Below are 23156 nucleotides of genomic sequence, written 5' to 3' on the forward strand. Positions count from 1 at the left end.
AGGGAAAAACCTGAAACAACTGTTTAGAAGTGACCTTGAGGGGAGAAGGCTAGAGGGGCTTGCTTGCCTCATCTGCCTTGAAATACTGAGTTGTTTTCTTAGAGTGAGAGTCCTGTGAAAAGCTGGGGAGACTGTAAACTGACACATACCGTTATTGCTGAGGGGAGAGAAAATGGAATCAGAATGTTTGGCATCACATTACAAGAAATAGCTCTGCACAAGCAGTGCACACGTGTAATTTGAGCTTTTATTAACAGAAGATGCAAAATAGGACTTTGAATATTGCTAATGTGGTGTTAAAACGCAAAATGTCTTTCAGAAAGACTTGTGCGTGTTCTGCATTTTAAAAAGCATTCCTTTACCAGTAGTAGTTCCTGGATATTTGTTTTACTGATGTATCCAAATTCGGTCCTACACAAGTTTTATTGTAAACCTTTGAAAATGAAAGGAGTCCTCTTCCAAGGTAGCTGATGCACTTTGCAATGTGGAGATATATGTCTGTACATGATCTAAAGGACCACTGAATGCAATGTACCAGCTTTGTATTATGAAAAGTTTTCCTCTCAGTTTGCAGGTTTATACTCACAGTATAAAATGATCAAAGAGGAAGCATTGCACTAAAATAATGAAGTACTGGAGTACAGAAAACTAGTATTGTTTGCTTTAAAAGAGTTCTGTGTTTTGAATAACTTATTTATTTTTTCATTTGCAGGAGATAGGATAGTTCTTACATTCCTGTCCCACTGTGTATTCTGAGAAAGTTGATGGTTAAAAAATAAACAATAAGGAAATATTTGGACAAATTTTGGATTGATATTCTAACATATCCCCCATGTGACTGCTTCTTGGTAGTGCAGTGTTACACGTTCCAAAGGGCTTTGAAGTAGGACCTTTAAAACTTTTGCAGGGGGGTTAATTATGTAATATACAATAAAAATATTTGGTAAAGTGGAAAAAAATGGTAGATAAAAGCGTGTTTCTACTTTGCATCTTATGTTGTTAATCCTATCCAGCCTCAACAGCTCTTACAACCAACATCAGACTATTAATCCTTAATCAGTGTAATCCCTTCAAGAGGCTGTATCTCAAACACAGCTTCCTAAATATCAATTATATGGATTTAAACTGAATACATTGAACTGCTTGGGTGATTAATTATTAATTGTTTTTTAAAAGTTGTTACCAGCACGTCTCCCACCAAGTCAAATGACCCACAGACTTGTTTAGGGGCAGTCAGTATATTTAGTCAGTGTGCTATTCATCTTCTGACATCTAATGACTTTTGTCAATGCTTATTAAAAGCTGTGGCAATTTTAGTAAAGTGAGATGGTTTTCTGTAATATAGGGCTGCATGTTCCAACACCCGTATTACCAATATAGTAAAATTGGGAAAACTTAAATATCTGGAGAAACTGTAGACCAAAGAGTATGTACCTACAGTAACCTATTTAAAAGCAGAAGATGTGAAAAAAGAAACAGACAAAAGAAAATGAAAAGGTGACCTTGTCTATACTGTGTCAACCATCTTATAGTACTGTTGATAAGAAAAGAATATGGTGAGTCCAAGTCACCAGTCATAGGCTTCAGTAGCTCAAAATACAAAAAAAACCCATTAGAACAGTTGTTCTTTTGAATCTGGTGCCAATTATCTTTGAAAGCCGAACACTTATGTGTATCAATGCATTAGGATGAATTAATAGCTCCTCACACTACCATACCAAAATTCCAGCCTTTAACCACATCCTCGCTTCCTAGTGGAGTGGCAAATAATTTCAGTGTGGTGCTATACCCATGAAGGAATTCTTTCCACAACATTTTTACCTCACTTGGAGATAAGCAAGTCTCCAGTGCTGTCACTCAGCCATTTGATCAATATTTGCAATTGGCAGGGTTCCATAGGAGAGAAACCTGCAGTGACTCTGCCTGCCTTCACTGGGGAGGAAGGCTGGGGCTGACTTTGTGGTGGGATAGGTACAGGAGCTGAGGGGAAATTGAAGAAAGGAGCATGTGTAGCCTGAGCCTAGTGCCTGTACTAGTCAGTATCCATAAAATAATACTTTTCATTCTCCTTTGCATTGATTTGTGTGATAGCGACTGTAGTAAGTGTTTGTGTGTGCAGGGATTGAGGGGGCCTCTGCTCAGAAAGGCTTACGTTCTTACTGTACAGCACCACATCCCGCTTGATGCAATCTGGTGCATTCCAAAGGAGAAAAAAACCTCTTCTGAAGTATTCTCATGAGCCTGAGAAAAATAGCCCACCTCTGGTACGGCAGATTTGGCAATATCCCAGCATGGGAACAAACTTGTTTAGAAGCAAAAGAAAATTCCTGCCCTAAGCCCCTCCCTCTCATTCCTTTTCCAGTTAAATGATGCATAAACTGATTTATGTACATGTATTCCCTGCTTCACTGCTAGCACCAAGCCTCTCTCTGTATATTTAATTTACACATATTCATACTGTATTTATCCACTCTGTATTTATCTGCCCACTTATTTATTTAGCTGTATGATATCTTAACAGAGAACAAATGCAAACACAGATGAAAATTCCAGTGTATTTAAAGGTGAATTGAAGTTTATCTGTTGGCTCTAGGGAAATTATTATGTCTCTTGAAATATGCAGCTTTTTGCTATCAGTAGAAACAGAAAGCAAACTAACATGACCTATGAATGTATAAAATCAAAATCATATTATATTTTCTTTAAAAATGCTCATTTAGGGAGTGAGCTAGCTTTTTCAGAATAATATGAATGTAACAACCCAAATATATAATTTTTTCACTGAAGCAATATGTTCCATGCATTTCTCATCATCTCTGATGAAAGATGTTAGTGTTAATGTTGAATTGTGTGTATAGTTCTGTAGATCACATTCCCTAGAAATAACCCACGTCTGTCGTTCTGCTGTGCACTTGTAGTGCACTATACTAACACTGCTCCAGCCTCTGCAGTGTCAGCTCATTAGCACACAGATCTCATATTCCCTCTCTGCACTGTCATTGCAAAAAATTGCTGTTGTACACCTTTACAGCCAACAAATATGCCCTTGCCTTACGTACAATTTTCAAGAAATATTTAGAAAAGTAAACTAAACTTTATGTATAGTCTCCCTTAAATTTCTCAAATGAAAGCATTTTTTAATGAAAAGCATAGTTTTCATTAAAATCTGTTGATCATGTAATGATAGTGGTGGGATGTATGTGGATGAAAAGGGGCTGTGATTGTAGAATCTAATTAATCTACAGACAGATTCCATCTCTCCGTTAAACCTAATCTATGAGCTGCAAATTCTTGTCCCATTAATTTTTCTGAGTTTTTTTCTTATGTGTCTTTTGAATCCAGAAGGCTTTTTTTATTTTACCAAATATTGATGGGGAGTGGGTTTTTTTTTTTCATGAGCACTCATTTTTCAAGAGACAAAAAAAAAAAGAGGGAAGATGCAGACGTGCTAACCTTCGGCTGCTAAAATCCTGTAAGTGGTTGTATGGGCACTTTCTTGAAGGGGTCTGATTTCAGATTTACTTATAAAAATTTACTTTAGCATCCTTGCAGTCCTTGTGTTTAATCTTAAACATTCAGCTTGGGAGATTTTAATGGAAAAAGTGCCTGTTCATTGTTGCAGAAAATGATACCTCAGGACTAGTAGCAGACAATTTTTCCAGTTGAACTGTGTTACTCCCTTTCCTGAGGCACAGGTGTGGGGGTGTGTATGCTCACACACCCCCTCACTCGCACTCGTGCACACGTGCACACGCGCGCATTTTCTTTAGGTGCTGTTCAGCATTTCTTTTTGCCAGTGGGCAGATAATTTGCTTCCCTTGCATCTGTGCACTCTTTGGCCAGCTGGCAAAGGACATTGATGCTGCAAGTGGTCAGCTGCCTTCTGCCAAAAGCATAAGCATGTGTTACTGAAAGTCTTGCCAACTTTGGACCATGTACTGGTGGTTTTGTGGGAGCAGCAAGCACAGGGGAGATGCCTAAACTCTCCCAATGTGGAATACACTTTGGTTCCTCCAGTGTTCTGTGGTAAAACACCTGGAAATGTGCTTTCTACACAACTCTATTCATTACAGACCACTGAAAATGCCTTTTATGCTGCAGAATGTGCTCAAGTATCATGTGTTACTGCTGTATGACCAAGAAAAGCAGCTGGCTTCAGTTTAGGGGTCAAAGCTTTTGCATTATTTGGTCTAGGTTGAAATGTGAAAGGTGTGTTCCAACTAAAGTTTGTTTCCACTTCATGGTAGAGCAGATGATTTGTCATTAAACTCAATGTAATCTCAGTGTTAGCAGAAGGAACCATACCACTTTCAAACTATGTTTTATTATTTCTTAAATTAATTTTAAAATAAGCTTACTCTCCTTTCTCTCCTCTGCTGCATACATAACACTGATGTACTGTTTAGATGTTAGGGTTCCATTTAGCTCACACAGTAGAGATGGAAAAAATATCTTGCGTGGATGGACACTTTTTTGAGAAACTCTGAGTTCACTGAATGAATAAAGAGTAAAGCATGGTAGAGAGTGCCATTTACTTGTTTAGTTTTGGAAAGATTTTGTGCAGATGCAGACATGAAATTGTTCACTTTTCCTATATAGCAGTGGGCCTGGAGGACCTATGGGGCTATTAGGATGGGTTGGAGAGCTGCTGATTAACTACACCTTCCCATGAAATGTGTAACAGAGGTAGTTTATCTCTGGGAGGAAATGGAGATGCCATGGTGGGAAACTAGCCTGTGACAGAAGCTTTTAACAACAACAAAAAAGCCCCATAGTTTTGTTGAAGGCTGGTTCGGGAGCTTGTCCAAGAGCTGCCGAAAACAGCAGGTTTCTTTCCTCTGGGTTCACTGTGTTCAGTGTCTGGGAGGTGGGAGGCCATCCTACTGCCAGTGTAGGACTGTTATGCAAGAAGGTGTGAAATGAGAGAGCTGATGTATTTTCAGTGTTTATTGTCACAAACCATCAATTTAACATTTTCCACTTAAAGTACATATTTTGTCATCACCAATTTTAGAATGCTAATTTGGATTTAGTTCGGCATCCTTAAAATGTTTTAGAATATGTTATTTTTAAAGCAGCAACAGTTTGGTTTCAAAGTTCATTTCAAACCAAGCCAACCTATATAAATGAAAACCTGTGTTCATTTATTGTGAGAAAGGTGTTACACGAATTGGTATTGGGCATTTAAGTTACAGCCTGAGCAGTACTGAGAGCAGTACCTTCTGTGCTTCTGGAGAGCAGAGATCACTGGAAGGCCATGACTCCCTTTCTAGGGAAGCTCATAAGGCAGCCTAAAAACTCTGTACCTATTGTCAGGAGGTTTGCTATATGAAGGCATTTATTTCCACTGGAACAATGTGGTGATGTAAAAACAAAAATTTAGAAATTATTGATCTAGATTAAACCTCTTCTTGTGAAACTGTGATGATCACTGCAGTGAAGCAATTTCCAAATTTCATCCACGGCGATTCTTTCGTTCTAAATATGTATGCGTTATATTTCCTGTCAGAGCCAGAGGCTTCACTCTGTTGTATCACTCACTTTATATTATTGTTGATCTTCAGAATATCAGATGCCTTTGAAACTTCAAATTTGAAGTAATTTTTGAGTTTTCATGTGCAGTCATCCATCTGATGGAGGCTCCAGAGTAGACACTCTGTTCTGCTGATTGTAATCATTGCAGCTGGACACTAATAACTACCACACAGCCTCACAGTACACACTCTAGCCTGACTCTACTGGGAAGTTTGGAGATATTTCTATATCACCACATACAGAATGCAGAGTTCATTTATTGGTGCACAGAAATGTGTGAAGTATTCAGAGGCAGTGAGTGCCCTTTCAGCTGATCTTACAAAGATGTAACTATTAGTGGTGAAACTATTGTATATGCACAGAGCAAGAGAGAAACAGGTGATAGGGTTTCTGTGTAAAGAGAAAGAGTGAACGTAGGAACGAGTTACATCAGTGAATCCACTGAGCAGTCATTCCTGCATATCCTTGCCATTGTGTCTGAGGTGCTGGATCTGTTTTATCATCTTAACTGTTTTTAAAATAGCAAGTGGCAATATGCAATCCCTACACAAACACTACACAGGAGGCACAGAAGCCCTTATGAGTGAGGATCAATCTGCAGAGACACAGTGCTGTGGATAACTTGCCCAGGCACTTGTAGAAAGGGTGAATTGCTCTCCAGGAATGGATAATAGCCCAGGTGAGCACTCTTCTGCTGGAATGGAGCAACCTATCTGGTCACTTGTATGTAATTATTTTGCCAGACTGTTTGGATGTTTCAGATACACTGAAAGTTTATTTGCTTGGTTTGTTTCAAGTGCAACTTACATGTTTGTTTTCAGACCACTTTTAACTTAAGTGATTGGCTGTGGATGCTTGGTCCTGCCCTTGTGTTGGGCTGCTATGTGCTAGAGTTTATTCAAATGTAATGTTTGAAATTCTGGTCAAGAATTTAAAAAAAGATGCAGGGCTGCATGGGGACTTCACTGGCTAGAGAGTCTTTTAGTAAAGGGACTGTCTTTAAAATTATATGTGGTTATCTACATAAGAGGTAGCTAGTCTCTGATGGTGTATAGTTTGTGCATACTCACTTCATTTTGTGTATACTTCATTATTTTCACATGTCTTTCTCCTGGGCTGATGTGTGTAATGGTGCTTGCTGACTTCACCATGGGTAGTTTTGTCACATGCAAACAAGCATTTGGGCCTGGCCTGTCTGGTAAAGAGACTGAGCTTGGGAAATGGTGGAATCCTCTGGTGACTCATAGCATGATTTAGAGTAAGTTGATTTGTCCTTTTGGTAGCACAGTTTTGCTATCTCTTATACAAGGACAGTAAAATTTACCTCTATCTCACAGGTACTGCAAGGCTGTTCTCAGTGAAAAACTTGGAGAGCTTAGGCTAACAGCATCATCTTCGATTCATTGATCACTTTTTCCACTTCCTAAAAAAACCAAACCCAAAACCAAAAAACAACCAACAAAATGAAAAAAAAAAAAAGAAAAAAAAAGAAAAAAATCCCCACCAAAATCCAGCCTACTTTTGATCCTATTGAAAGATGAATTGAAATTGGCAATTACAAATTTGCTGTCCTTGCTGTAAGATGTTCGTTGCCACTGATGGACCTGGGAGAACGTGTCGCAGCGGTACAGCAAGCCAGTCTATCACTTGGCAAAGGAGGAATTTTCAGGTCTTTACCTGAAGTAGGCAAAGCTGTTGGAGAGAAAAGAAATCTAATATTGGAAATTTTTTTGTCTCCTATGCCCTTTGGGTTTTTATAATAGGTATGGTCCATCCTGCTGCAGCACAGCATCTGCCCAATTCTTGCCTACCTGACCCCACACTCAGACTGTTTATTTGAGTGATGGCAGAAAGACCTGTCTTTACTAGGAGTGCTGCTGTCTGTTGATTTCTCCCAGTGAGGTGTGTAAAATGTGCTGTAATCAGTATCTCACAGCTGCCAGCTTTTCCAAGAGATGTGCAATAGTGCATTTCAGGGGTTGCTGCCTCCCGTGATTTCTTTGTCTCATTTCCATTTCAGAGATCTTAGTCCAAGATAAGTGCTGCAGCCTGCTTAGTGAACATGATCAGGTCTTGTGGATCACAGGGTTGCTCCATCATGACACACATCTTGATTTGTCTATGTACCCTGCTGTTCATGCTAAATTACCTAAAACTTTTTGGTGGTTGTCATTGTCATTTGTGTTTTTCTTCTGTGAGGGAGCTGCAGGGGGAAGATGGCTTGGGGAGAAATAGTAATGGGTAAATTTTTTCACGTGATGAACTTTTTGTAGTCTTCCTGCAGGAGAACATGGTGAGACACTGATTTTTACCAGCTACAGAGGTTTTGTCTTCTTAGACTTTACCACTTGTGTCACCAAGTTTGAATTCAATGAAGTCTGCTGGTCAGAAAACTCAAGTTCACATGCATTCTTTTTTTCCCAGCAGTTAGATGAGAACTAATTAGTGTCTATTGATTTGCAAAGGACTGACCCCAAGTTTAACCTTGCATTGAATCAAAACTGTTCAGGGGATTCTAAATTGTCTAGCAAGTTTAATGTACTCACCCATCTTTCTCTGAAGTGTTTGTGCAGTGGTCAAGTAGCATCTCCAGAGTGGCTTCACTACTGTTGTGGAATATGTGAAAAGCACTTGGACATAAGGAAATGCTGAATGAGCAAACATTCTGCACAATACCTACTATCCAACTCTGAATTTCTTTTTTAAAACATTGCTTTTGTGCCTATTTGCTTATGACTTCTTGATGAATAGAAAATAGTGCTAAAGAGAAAAAAGGTACATGATCATACTGTGCCAGCTAATCCTATTTCTTTCCTATTTCAACCATGTCAGCAGAGTGATTCTCATGACTAATGATAGTTTTTTATATATTTATATTGAATGCCTTGGCCAGCTCAGACCTAGTTCCTCTGTAGAACCATTATCCCACTGTTCTATGCATCCCAGAAACTAATTGTATATCCCAGAATATCATGGTGGGAAGTGATGGAAGCTATGTGACTTGCTAATCTTTCATTTCAGATGTAATTCCAAAAAGGTTTTAAAGATTTAAATTGGTATCAACCAGAAAATAAGAGAATTAAAAATAAAAGCTTTTTTAAATAGTTTCAGATTTAAAAAAAATTACTCGGCTTCAGTTGAAGCCAAATGTTTTGTTTTGGAAGTGATGATTTCTGTTTTGTGCATTTTTTTTCCTGGTTGAAACAATTTGGTGAAGCTTATCCAAGTTAGCAAGATGTTTCTGCAGGCATCTGCCTTTTTTGGTGTAAAAGCACCTGTTCTGTCCGGTTTTTATAATGACATATAGATGACGGATGCAAATATAAAATTGTGTGTGATTTGGAAGAAGCTGTCTGCTTTTTTTCTGGGTATATAGTTCAAACTGCCTGTGATGGATTTTATGGATAGATGACTTTTCTCAGTCAAAGTATGTATAGCATGTCTTTCCACACCATCTACAGGCAATTTACTTTATTACCTGGAGAGGCAGTACGAAAAGCCCAAAATTGATTAAAATGTGACCAGTTAACCCTCCTGAAATTTTCCACTACTCCAGTTTGGCACTCCAGGTGCAGAAGCTGCTTTAAAGCATGGATCAGTGTAGCTTTACTACATGCAGAGGGTAGTAAATGTCGTGAAGGTTTCTACAACTGCAGTGTCCTGTTTCAGAGATGTGTGTTCATACGCATCAGATGTGCTTTGCTGACAGTTACTTTGTTCTGTATCACTCAAAAAGAAGTTGCAAGTGGTGATACTTAGTTATGCATATCAGCAATCACCACTGGGACCTAATGTTTTAGTGCTTCATTGTTCTACCCTCAAAAAAAGAAAAAAAAAGCCTCTGTATCCCATTCTTAGAATAAATAGGAGCAGTCAAGATATATAATGGGGTCTTCCTCTTATGTGATTTACAGCAGGGTAGATTTGGAATAGCTCTGTGAAGTCAGTAAAGGCCAAAAGCAGAGTGGTCCCCCCTGGGGTGTTCCTGGCTTTAAGTAGGGAATGTGGGTCCAGGACAGCCAATGGTTTCTTCAGAGAGTGAACATCTTAATCAGTAGTGCACCTTTCCTCCAGGACTGTGCAGACTCTTGACTTCAGCAACTAACTGAATACACCCCTGTGTTGCATTGCATGTATTTCCTTCTGGAACTTCGGGAAATTTAGCAAAATGATCACGTTCAGCAGTAATAAGTGTCCCTTTATAAATGATGCTGGGTATCTCAGAAGTATCTGTAATAGACTGTGTAGAGCAGAATCTGCCAAGGAAAGATTTTGTTTTTCAATTGAAACAAAATAGTGTAAATCAAATAGTCTCCAGCGAAAAGTGCTGACCCTGCTTTTAGCAGAAGTCACTTATACCATGTCTACTTTCAGATTTCTTTTTTTTTCCCCTTTCCCCACTACATATATTTTTTGTAGCTCTGAAGCTTTCACTACTTTTCTCTGCATCAGTTTATGTACTTTGCAATTCTTTTATGAATAGAGGCTGTGTGACATTAAAGACTGTAGACTCATCTGTGAAATTTAACTCATTGTGTCTCTTAGGTGCTTGCATGAATAGTAATAGTCTTGACTGAAAAACACGGCACCTTTTTCTGAGTCGTTCTAGAGATAATTCAAGAACAGATCTCTGGTGGAACAGGGTCTTTTGACAGAAGCATAAAGCTAATATTTTAATTTGTTTTCATCTGTAAAAACACCCTGTTGTTTTTCAGAACCTATTGTGGGTAGTGATGCTGCTAACTCCTGCATCCTGGTCAGGTTCCATCTTGGATCAGCATCAACATAAATCAGTTATTCTCCTGGAAGCTTTATTTAGATAAATTATCTGCACTTCCTGTCTTAAATTCTTACTGTGTTTTGCAGTGCTAGCCCCTGTTTCACATAAGATGCATTTGAGATTTGAGGCAATCTCTGCATGTGCTGGAGGATACAATTTGATATTAAAGTTTATTTTCCTTGTGGGCTTTTCTGCAAAGATTCTGTGCTTCCTTGGTGCTGTCTGGAGATTCTCTGTGTTAATAAGAATTGTTTTGTTAATTGATTCCAGAATCTGCTGCTCTGGGATAGTCTGCCTTAGTCAGGATCTCCACATGAATTTTAAAATGGCATCTTGATGGACAAAATCCTACTTTCTAGTATGTTGTTTCTAAAACTGATTATACCAGCCCAGCATACTTCTTGTATATGCTGGGTTGATTTCAGTTTATAGCAACATTCTTTATAAGGAGATTAAAATCAAAATTAATTGTGTTTTCAGAAGCCTGGGTGAAGCTATGTATGAGATATGAATAATTTCAGTTTCTCAGAAATTCAGCTCTGTAACTGAATGTGTGTGCAGTACACTTGCAAAAAGTATCTGAAAACTCCAAAGGCAGGAGACGTTCTGCAAAATGGGTATGAGAAGGGCAAAAGCAGTTTGACAGTATCCCCTGCTATCCTGTCTGCCTCTTTCCTGGATGAAAGAAGCTGTAGAAGTGTAGAGCATTAAGATCAAACCTCCTGGATAATCAGGACTGTGACTTTGTTCTGCATGACAGAGAAGGGCCTGCAGTTCCTGCTGCTGCCTGCCTTTTCCACTGAGCCTGCCAGCAAAAGGGTCAATTAGTGCCAACTGCAGGAGTGCAGCTCCCTTACAAAGGCCTGTGTCCACTTAGAACTGTTCATTTAAGCTCTCATTATGAACTTCAGGTTAATAACAGTGAATGCTGCCACTTAATCATTTACCTGAAACTGAGAGACTATTTTACCAGTTTAGCCATCCTCCTACCTAGTTCAGATGTGTTTTTGTGACTGAGTCCAACTTTAAATCTCCGGAAGAAGTGTATCATGTTGTGCTGTGATGATTACAGTTAAAGTGTGTAGAGATTTTTTGGCAATATAGAATAAAAAGTAGTAACTTTAGAATATTGATGATCAAAGCAATAAAGATCTGCAGCTTGATAAATTCACCCATTCTTAAAAGCTGTCTTTTCTTCATGAATGTCCTGCAGAAAATTTTACTTTAACAATAAAATCAAGGCTTTCATTTTAAAACAGCAACAGCCTGCCTTATTTCTCGGAGGTGTAGAGGCACTAACTGGGTTTTGAGGTTCCCCTGTTTGTCCACTGGTAAGTGAATGTTCTCTTTCCAGAGAAGTTGGTGCCATTAATCTTTTTGCTTTTCGTGGTTATGCTGGAAACATCCCACTGCAGTGCTGGCTTAGTGTGGCTGGGTGTGCTCATTGTCATTAAACCAGCAATAAGCTTGTAAATTGGATAATGCTACAAGATGAAGATTATTTTGATTGCCAGAATATCAATTTTCTAAGCAACAGGCTTTAAGACTGAAAAGTGATTGTGAGTGTAGATGGAACAATGTGACTTTTGAAGCTTGGTGCAGAAGCGGTTTGTTTACCTGGGTGCGCACAGATGTGCTGTTGCTTCCCTCAGACTGCATTCAGAGGGCTGCAGAGCTCACCTGATGGAGTTCCTTTGGAGCATTACACACTGTGTGAAGGAGCTGAGGTGATGGCCTTGGCTCCTGTTCATGATATCTGCAGAAAAGAATTGCTGCAGTCCAGTGGTATATTGAGCTCTCTGCAGTGGTGGCTCATGGCACCACAAATCCTGCCTGGAAGCCAAGGAGTGCCAACCTCTAGGTCCTTGGGAGAGCTGATCTTTCTGCTGTTTTCACTAGAGCACACACCGGGCATCTTGTAATTCTTAACAGTGAAATAAGGTAGAAAGCCTAGTAAGAATTCCTGGTGGTTAGGAGATTTTCCTGCAGGATACGTGCCTCAGCCCAGGGCTGGTGACCCAGCGATGCACAGGGTCACATGCTAGGCAGCAGTGGTGTTGCAGCGCTTGCCCACAGCCCCAGAAGAGACAGTCACAGTGCCAGGGAGAGAGTCACTACAACCACAGCAACTGGATCATTTTCACTTCAGGGCTTTGGAAGCTTTCTTTGGGATCTGTACTCTGCAGGGATGTGGTTTTTCCCTTTAATCAGTTGTCTTTATTCCTTTTTCTCTGTTCTCTGTTCTTGCTTTGCTTTGATAGATAGGAGCAGATAGAGCATAATTTAAAAAAAGAGAGAGCTATTTCAGTTCCCAGAGACAATGAATAGGCCTGTGAATGGCACCTTCTGTTCCCCGTCTGCCTGAGTTCACCTCGCACCCATCAGCCTTGGCGTTAGTCGCACTTGCATGGAGCTGTTTGGTTTGTTTTGCTCTCAAAAACTCTTTTGAGAGCGGGCAAGTTTCACACTGAAGTAGTTAAAAACCCCTTGCTCACGTTTCCTTTTAAGTGACGTTAGTGTAAGTCACTACCCAGGCTGGGTTTGCTCAGATCACTGGAGCTTTCTGTGAATCCAGTTTGACTTTTGAGATGTTTACCAGTCCTTGAGATCATGTGAGTTTCCGGCAAAGCTGGAACTGCTGAAGCACTGGAGGGATCCTGGAGCTTTCAGTGGAGCCTGTATGTAAATACAGTAACTGTGTGAATGAAAACCCAACAGTAAAATTTATCAGCATTTCTTTAGTTTCTTGAAGGCTGCCATGCCTTCTGCACTGATACGAGACTTCTGCAGCTCCTAGTGATGATGCTGTTGCCAGTCTGAAACAAATGACTGAGATTAGTATTATTTATAGATAACCACAGAGATCATTCATCCTTCTCAAGCTGTTTATTTTTGGGCAGCCCAGTGAAACTGATGAAATTGCCAGTTGTCTGAAATGCTGCTGCCAGTTGTTTGAATGAACGGTATTGATTATAGTTACAAGACTATTCATCTCATACTGGCACGCATACAATACATGGATTATAAAAATGTTGTCTCTGTTGACAGCTGGGTTATGAAATGGTACACTGAATTATATGTCCTTGCAGGCAGTGTCTGTGTTGACTTTTCTTACCCTAATTTAAAAGTATTAAAAGTTACTTGAAGGAATACAGAATGGAGCATCAGACTCTGAAAATATTTAAGTACCTTTGTTAGAAACAACCAGTTAACAAGTTTATGTTGAAATGAGGTAACACAACAAAACTCCAATGAGTACTAACTGGTTTAAACAATCTTCTGGTGTGGAGGTGAAGAACATTTTGTTTTACTAAAAGAGTAAAAGGACTTCTTGGAGGTTGCAGATAGAAAAGATACTATTTAAGTGTGCTCTATTACTACAGTTTTGTTTTAAAATCAAAGAAAACCTTGAGACAAGCCTTGTTTGCAGTGCATACAGTAGTAATCTTCTGGCTTCAGAGCAAATACCTTCATCTTTCTCATTTTCTTATTTTAAAAAAAAATGCGTTAATGCAGTGATTGTGTTTGTCTACAGTTACCCTCAAAAGTTTTCTATTCTTCATTCTGTCGTTTACTTAATGGTGTGTATCTCAGTTGCCTGGCTTGTTCCATCACAATGTCTTTTGCTGTGGGATTCACTGGAGACAAGGTCAGCAGATGGCCTTTTGGCTGTGGAACAATCTGTTCTTCAAAGTCAAATGAGTTAGAATCCCAAAAGTTGAAATAAAAGCCCCTCTCACATTTTAGAGAATGTGTTCTTTCATTGATACATTGCTGTATATTTGAAGGATTCATATTTTGAAAAGTATGATCATTAAATAAAGATTAGGTAGATTTTTAAGTACTGTGCTTGAAATTTCCATTGTCTTGCTCTGTAGTCATGAGTGCTTGAAAATAGATTAAAGTTCTTGGAGCATTTTTATTTTAGTTTTACTCATGCTTACTTGTTTATATTTGAAATAACACCACTGCCTCCAGCAGCTGTCCTGAGAGCAGACTTTCCCTGTATTTACCTGTACTAATTGGTACACTGAACATAATTTCAGTAGTACACAGTGGTGACAGAAGTAACTGTAGAATGCTAGGGTGTGTTTTAAAATGTGTTTGCAATTATAGCTAATTTATTAAATAATTGCATGTAAAGTTTCATTAAATACCTAAGCCCAGATCACTCTAGCTGGAGTAGATTGACTTAGCATGGTCTCATGGAAGCAGATCTATGTCACTATGGTTCTTAAAATGATATTTAGCAGTTCTTTTTGGCAGTACAGTGTATAAAAAATATTTACAGATTTGCTATGAATTTGTGTGTTTTCAGTTGCCAAAGGGGCATATTCTTCCTCAGCTTGCATTACTTGTGATAGCTTTCAAGTGGAATACTTTTTACCATAATTCCAGGTTTTTTACAGCATGAACTTTCAATTTCCTGAATAGGAAAATAATTTTTTCTCTTGTTTTTTCTTTCTTTTCCTCTATAGTCTGAGATTTTTTTCTTAACCTATAAGATTTGTAACCAAGAAAAAGCTTCATTTGAGTGTCTCTTGTCATTGGTTTTTCAGATCCTAGCAAGCCAGTTTTTATCTGTCTGCTTCCTTCTGCTAGCTTTTCCTTTCTCTCGGTCTCTGCAATGAAGCTGTTCTAATACCACCACTTTAATTGATGATGTTTTATTCTTAAATTCTTTCTCCAAAAATTTAATCTCCTCTTATGAGATGGGATATGCTCAATCTCTATATAAGTGGATGAGTTAGCGGAATAAATATCCTATGTGTTCATGGGAGAATAGACACCCCCACGCCCATGCTGTCAGCAGAGAGATGGATTCTGTTGATAATTTGCGTGGTGCAGTGGCTGACAAGATACAGCAGCAAGGATAAAACACTAGTGACTGCACTCGGTAAAATTTAGTGGTCTCTTCAGCTGTGAATGGGTCTGCTTAATTGTTCCCCTGCTGAAACGATGCATCAGAGCAGCACAAGCTGAGCAGTTGTGATGGCTGAGCTTGCTCCTGCTGCTCACAAACCAGACAGACTGTAAATGCAAACAGTAGGTGCTCCCCTTACCTCTAATTAAAGCACGGATGTGAGTTTGACTATTCAGCTGCAGTGTCAAGTTACTCACGAAAGCCAACTTGGGACGTGATAAGCAGGTATTTTTGCTAGATACCTTAGCCTATCTGGCTTCCTCAGCAGAAAGGACAGCTTGAGGGTGAAGAAATGTACCGTGATGAATCTGTCTTTTTTTTCTTTTTCTTTTTTTAATTATGGAAAACGGTTTCTACAGTTCACTTTAGCGTAAAGAGGAAAATTTCCTGTGAATCCTAGGGAAAGGTGTCCTTCCCTAAGCAGAATTGTCTCGTTCTTCTGTGGAGCTGCAATATGACTGCTTCTGTCCTGCTTGTCTTTTAAAGATACCAGATCAATTGTGGTAATAAAGATTACCTGTGATGGTTATCTGGGTTCTTGAGAAAAGAATGGCAGAGGAAGAAATAAGAAAGGGTGATAATGTCATTTGAGGGTTGCTTGTGTAGCGCTTGTAGCTAAAACACCTTATTTAATATTCTTCATTGTTCTGTGCTCTTGTCCATAGGGGCATTAACACCTTGTTGGAGAACTTGGGTGCTGAAACTGGACACCCTAATGTCCAAACTTGCCTTTCAACAGTCTGCTCAGCTGTATAAAATGCTGTGTGGATATTCTAATTCAGGCCCCAGCTTTGTTCTTTATGAGCAGCAATATCCATTGCAAGAGGCAATCTGTAATCTCTGTTAGATGTCAGTTGGGTGAGTTGTGTTGTCTTTCAGGAGAATGAGAATGTGTAGGCTTTCTTAGCTTAAATAACTGGTTATTTTTCAGGTCTGGTTAATCACAAGCCCAAGTGCTTCGCCTGAGCCATCCTTCCAGACTCATCCATTCAGGTAGCTTTTTCTAATCTTGGGCACCAATTACGTTTTTAAACACAAAAACTCTCATTATGCTGTTTTAGAGGAGGAACCCTTCCCCTTGTGTTTGACAGTTCTTATTTTTAAGAACTCTTGGGTATTATTTGTATTTTTCTTTTGATTGAAACTTGGTTTTATTCTTTTTCACTGTAACTGTGCCATGGACTAAATGTACATCTTCTGCTTGTGCGGACAATATCTGCTTATATCAAGGACACAAATTTTAAAATTATGTGTACAGCAACGTATTTGTGTAATACTACTGTGATCAGTACTGTTTCTTAATAAGCAACACCATATTATTGCTCCATTCCTGAGGAGAGTCTCACAAAGATGTGTTAAGTTTTCCAGAGTGAGATTAATTTCTCATTTGCTCCCCCCTGGTCTCCCAAAACTGATATTCAGAAATAAATCTTTTAGGAGAAGAATTTAATTATCCTGCATTTCCCACATTGTTGACTCAAATTAGCTGACTGTGCTTTGGATTCTCTCCCTCATTTGGGAAGTTTGAGTGGACTCTGTAGATTCAACAGTTTTAGAAAGAGACTTCAGAATGTGGCTTGTCAGAAGGCTACAGCTCTGTAGAGCATGATTAGTTTCACTTATTGGCTTGACCCAGCACATTTATTCTGCTTAGGTGAAGTCATGAAAATACTAGATACTGAATTTATTTACATTTGTTTGAACCATCCTTTTGGTAAAAGAAAATATTTTTATTGTGACATTTCCATGGTTTTCTTTATTTGCAGCAATACTCTCCATCTTATGTTTTTCTTCACGTTAATTGTGTGATAGCAGGATATGTTTTATTCAAGAACGGGTTTGGGTGCTGGGAGAGAGGAAGAATATGACCAAGTAAGTGGAGGGAAGCTGCAATTTGGAAAAGGATCTGGAGCCAAGAGTTAAATTGCACTTCTTTGTAAGATGTGAAATGGCTTGAAAATACTCACTTCTAGGGAGCAACCTTTGTGTGTTTGCTGGTGCTGTTTAGAAAGACTTTCAATTGCTGTATCATAGGTAGATTTTATGGAAGGGGAAGTTTTTTCTAAAGAACAGAAATTAAATCATACTTGCTTGTTTTGGAACTAATGTTTAGCCATATATTCATGGCTACTGAATTTTCTTGTTACTGTCAATCTCTCTGTTCCTATTGTCCCTCTACAAAGTAAGAGGAAAGAGTCAGTGTAGTTTTTTTTTTTATTCCTCTGGAGTGAAAGGGAGGCTCCTATCAGCTGGCTACCAGTGAATCCTTGTATAACCCAGTAATTTTGATGGAATGATATATTACTATCAAACATAGATTAAAACAATAAAATCCCAGAGGTTCTGTACTTAAAGAGACAGGGTTAATTTATGAATTCTATATACTATGTGTAAAATTATTTCCTGCTGTCCATACTCATAGCACCAACATGACAGTCAACCAGAGGGGAAAAAACATTTCTTCTTTTCTTTTTTCTCTCATTTTTTTAAGTGGCAGCAATTGCTGACTTGTTATAGGATTACATTCCTGTGTTTGTTAGTCCCATCACTTCGTCTTCTTTTTATTTATACAATAACAAGAAAAGAGACAGAACTGTATGTAAAAGTATACTGCTAGATCCATAAAAAATCTTGAGCAGTCCATGATTTTTCAATCCATGGAGTTCATAATTTGGTTTGTTTGATATGGTTTCTGTAGGTCTCAGGACTTTTTGAAATACTGGAATATACTGGCAGTGCTTAATTAAAACTAGTGATTGCCTGTGTTTGCATTTCTGGCATGTTTTTGCAGACTTTTCTTGGCTTAATGGAAAACTATAAAGGTCACTAGCTTGCTATATGTCCATACAGTAACTTCAGGGTTCAGAACCATGCTCCTAACCAGAAAGGGCGTTACAAGTGTATTATTCTAATGAGAAAGATTAAAATCAGAATATTTTTAAGTGTGTCACATTTATTTACAGCAGATTCAACAGTGAGTTTAGCCCCAGAGGCAAAGAATAGTATAATAGAGGGACTTGAATGCCTGCTTTTCTTTTATAGGTGGTATCTGTAGAACAGGAGGTAAGAAATATTATCTGGGCTTCTTTGGGAAGCTTGGAATAGCTGATGAATTCATCAATCCCTTTTATGCAGCTCTTCTGGAGGATTTAAATCTTCATGTCTTCAACTTATTAAATTATTATGAGAAAGTCATTCTATTGTTATCAAATTCATTTTTCTTATGCAAGTTTCTGTGCTATTTTTGTTATAGAAAGGTATTGTCTCACTGATAACATTGCCAGTGGGAAGGAGGGCTTGGACTGGCTCGTGCAAATGGAAAATACGTGGAGAAAATCACAGTACAAAGAAGTTGTCTCTGCCTGTAGATGACATTTCTTAGAAAATGAGGTCTCTTAAACCTCCTAGTATAGTCTGGAGAGACACTTCACTTAGTCCATTAATCTATCTGAAAAGCTTTACTGCTTGAGTTCAACAAATAAATCTATTCAAGGCCTACAAAATTTTCAAGTAGTCCAAAAATAGTCTGTTGATGGGACGTTTTAAAAAGCTTGACTCTGTCAGAGAGTTGGTTTGAGAATCAGACTAGGAAAATTCAGTAGCAGTAGCCCAACATCAGCTCCTACAGTGTATCAGTTTAATCAAATACAAGGGCACATTAACATAGCCCTTTCTGTTGTCTGCTGCTTGGGCAGTATAGAATTACCGGAGATGCATTTGTGTGTGATGCAGAGAAAGAGAGGTTTTCTGGTTTGGAACCTAACTTTGTGATGAGCTGCTTTTTGCTGAATGATGTGAAGGCTTCTCTTGACTATTACACAGGTTCTAACAAGAGAAAAATATTTTAAATTTACTCTGAAATTGGCAGTGCAATTTTCAAGTTAAAATTCAGAATCATTAATCTGTAAAACCTGGAAGATATTGTGAGTTACTTTATAGGAAATTAGTAAAGCAAAAATTTAATAAGTTTTTATTTGGTAGGACATGGGTACATTTAAATTAAAGTACGACATTATTTAAAATCTCTACCTGTAGTCACATATCAGTTCCTATTCTGTTGTACATAGCAAGCTGACTTTTTAAAAGCTTTTTTGAAAGGCAGCTGAAAAATTAATCGAGTTCATTGAGTTCATGAAATGGTTCCTCCCATCATTGTGTCTGTGCCTGCTATGAATAAGGGCAGCCCTGCCTCCCGAGCCTGGTCGTGTCATCCATGGGCAGTGACTCTCTCCAGTTTCATCTCTCACTAAGATTCTTCCTATCCTTAAAACACTTTTGTTCTGTGGTTGACCTCCCAGAACAGGTGGTGCTGCAAACAAGGGATAAGCAGCAGTGGGGACAGGCCTTCAGGGTGATGATGGTCTTCTGAAAAGAGCTCATCTTGCAGCTCACTGCAGAGCTTGAGGGAATTTCCCACAGCCCTGTGGGAAATTGCCTTAAGGCAGAGAAATGTATTGCTGTCTGTCATCCAAAGTGCTGCAGTTTAGCTGTTTAGTAGATTAAATATCAGAACTATTGTCCTAAAGATACACACTGCACTTTTGAGACTGTTTTTCCCAACTCTGTACTGATTTGGGTGTTGCAGGTTTGTGTTTCAGACAGTGGTGAGACTCATCTACTTGTTCCTTGGCTGAGAAAATATCCCTTAAATGGGATAATTCCTAGTGGTATGTCAAAGACTGATTGAGAGTTAAAGTGTCTTACTGAGGGAAGGATCCACAGTGCATTGCTCTTTAGAAATTCATACCTACTTTTTGCCATAAAGATTAGTGGTTTCTTTCCCAAAACCAGAAAAGGCTTGGATAGTGTTGCAGCAACATTGTTGTTTTGGATTTCCCCCTGCTTCATTTTTCCTCTCCCTTCTAAGTTTACTCAGTAGTTTCGCAGGATGCTTGAAATTTATTGGTGTACATAAGCAAGTTGTTAGCAGATTTAGTGATTCTTGTAAAAAGCCAGAGAGAAGAATTTTCTTAATACTTCTAATAAAGTGTCAGAATATTTTCAGAACAAACCTAGTATTTGCTAACCATGTTTCCAATAGGGAGGAGCTGTAATGGCAATAATGTAATCCAGATTTTTTTTTTAAATATCTGTGGTTCTACATCCATTTATATTCATGCTGATAAGACCACAAATATGGTAAGATCATAGGAGGATTCTCTGGCCTGGATGATGTTTGTCAATAAAAGAGTTTCTAACTCATAGGAATGGAAGTTACAGGAGTCTTCTCATTTTCTTTTAACTCTCCTAGTAAAAGAGAGAGAGAGAGAGAGAGCAGGGAAAAGAAGGGCTGTACTTTGAAGTCATGGATTTGCAGGTGTTTTACTGCTAGGAGAGATTTTAGTAAGTGTCAGTAGAGAAGACACCAAGGAAGTGTGGAAGTGTAATGGTGTAAATCAGACTAAATCATCTGACAACCCCTAATACAGCTAGACTGTAATGCCTCATGGAAGGAGAACCTCCCACCAGAGTGAGCACCATGGTAATTTGACCCTCAGCTCTGATTCAGTGTCTTGAGCACATGCTTCAATCTTCGTCCATCAGAACACCAAAGCATGTTCTTAAAGTTGTGCACACAGCTTTGGGATGTAGGACATTAAGTAAAACCTTCTATGCATGTAGAGCGAGGTTAACTAAGCTGTGGTTCTTCAGGTGTGTGTGTTCTAGAGAAAGTCAAGTGCTGCCCCACACTGCCACTGTCTCATGACACGCCAGGGTTCTGATGAGGGCTTCTAGGATCTCTTGATCCTAGAACCAAAGGGCTGCTGGTCTGGCTTTGGTATGAGGCATTTAGCTCTTCTCTGTCAAGTGAGGATGTGGGAAGAGTCCCAGTTTTCTATCAGCATCACTCATATCCCTGCAGACCACAGTCTCATGCTGTTGCTGATGATTAATGAGATTGTTCTCTGTTTATGAATGGAGCACAAAAAATGCATGTGCACCATGTTAACATTTCACTATGCAAGTGGCTGGGAGCAGACTTTGAACCAGTATATAAAGCTATGACAATGTGTCCAAACCCTCTGAGATTAACAAATAATTTCAAACTAGGTCTGTCACTCTTGGCCTCCCGTTCCCCCTCTGAAAGGGCAGCAATCAGTTAAGAATTAACATGTAGCAATGTCACTTTTCTTTCACAATCAGGCTTTTGCTGTACCATTTCCATCAATTTTGGCTTCCACATTATTCAGCTGTTCACCAGTTGAGTCTTTTGTTATGTGCCAATTAACCCAGCTTGATAAATAGTGATTATGCATAATTTATAAAGAATAATATTCTTTTTGTTCCCTGTAAATAAGGCACTGGCTTAGCTGAGGGTGCTGGTCTGTGAATTACTGCCAGATGTGATCGTGAAGGTCCAGGAGGCTGGTAGCAGGAAGAACTCTTAGGACTAAGGCAGATAGAGGAACAAGAATGAGAACAAAAATAGATGGGAGGATGCCTTTGTAAGGGCATTTGGGAAGTTGATGTGGCATTTTTGTAGTTTGCACTTTCAGTGTGAATAGGTCTCTCAGTTCTAGTCCAGGTTTCACTGAATTCCATGTGAACTTCTCCAGTGATACTGATGGGTGCTTTATTGGACCTCTAAGGAGCATCTTCAAATAATTTCCCTGGCTGCTGAAGCCAGTTTTCACAGCCATCCTGTTTCTGCTTCTGCATTGACTGATCTGAAGCCTCTCAAGACTAATAAGCTGAAAGCAGTGGAACACAAGGGTGAGAATTGCATAGCCCCATGAACTTTGAGTAGAACAGGGGAGGAGATACGGAAATGTGAAATCCAGTCCACTAGTCCAAGGTGTACTTGCAGGGACAGTGCTTGCTGGAGTATCATTGCAGGGCCTCCAGGAAAGTGTGAGGGACTGTTGCTTTGGATAAACTGGCTGTCTGTCAGCACCATGCTCTGCAAACATAGAGCCAGCTGGAAACCCTCCAGAGCTGGAGGCTGCTTGCACAGCTGCTGTTTTGGCGTCTGCATCCCCTTTCTCCTTGAACAACCTAATTGTGACCTTCACCTCCTGGTGAATTTTACCCAGCTCAGTGCTTCAGGTGTGTCGGCCACTTGGCCTCTTCTATCTCATCCTCTGTAATATATCCCCACAGGCCTATAAATGGCAGCACCTCAGCAGACTCAGCTCATCTTTCATCACACCGCCAGAGCCTTGTTTTGATTTATTGCCTCTCACCACAGTGGCCCAGAATGAAGTCAACTTCTGAAATCACTTAGGGAAGGATCTGCTGAGCAAGCATACATTTAATAATATGCCTCTGCCTTTTTACTTCCTCCACACTGAGATGTTCCAATGATACAAGAAATCCCTTCAGAGTACTGGGGTGCTGGAGGTCGTGGCTGCTGATTCGCAGCTCTGAGGCACAGCATTGCCTTTAAATGCTGCTCTTTGATTCAACCCTGTGTTCTGCCTAACATCCTCAACTGCAAAATGCTGCCCTTTTCTGATAGGTGTGATTTATTTTTTTCTTCATACCACAAAGCTCTTGCTTGCCCTTAGCCTGTTGTTTAAAGTATTGTTAAGATAGATCGTCTCTGAGGAAGGTAACAATAGTGAAGTGGGTACTCCGTGGTCTACCACATCTTGTCAAGTTTGTATTAAAAATGCTTGTTTGAGCGTGTCTTTTTTCCAAGGCAATGGAATTAATGGCTTGTGGAACTCTTATTACTTTGAATATACTTACAGAAACATTCATGTTACTGTGTTTATTAGATTATGCATATTATTATACTATATTGCCTGCTTTTAAATAAATGGCTGCTAAATTTTCTAGTGTGTTATAACTGGACAATTTTTGAAAGAACAGGGGTTTTTATATTTTCCTCTGACCAACATTTTTCGAAAAATTGCTTCAGAAAATAAGAGATACAGTTACAATCCAAAGTGATCACAGCGAGCAGGCATGACA

General features: G+C 39.1%; 1 protein-coding gene across 5 annotated transcripts in view; it reads left to right on the forward strand.

The window, feature by feature from the left end:
• The window catches only part of GRIA3 (glutamate ionotropic receptor AMPA type subunit 3), a 148815-nt gene that overhangs the window by 529 nt on the left and 125130 nt on the right, over positions 1-23156 (forward strand). The gene's annotated exons all lie outside the window — the stretch shown is intronic.

This window comes from Corvus brachyrhynchos, unplaced genomic scaffold (genome assembly GCF_000691975.1).
Source record: "Corvus brachyrhynchos isolate BGI_N302 unplaced genomic scaffold, ASM69197v1 scaffold398, whole genome shotgun sequence".
NCBI lineage: Eukaryota > Metazoa > Chordata > Aves > Passeriformes > Corvidae > Corvus > Corvus brachyrhynchos.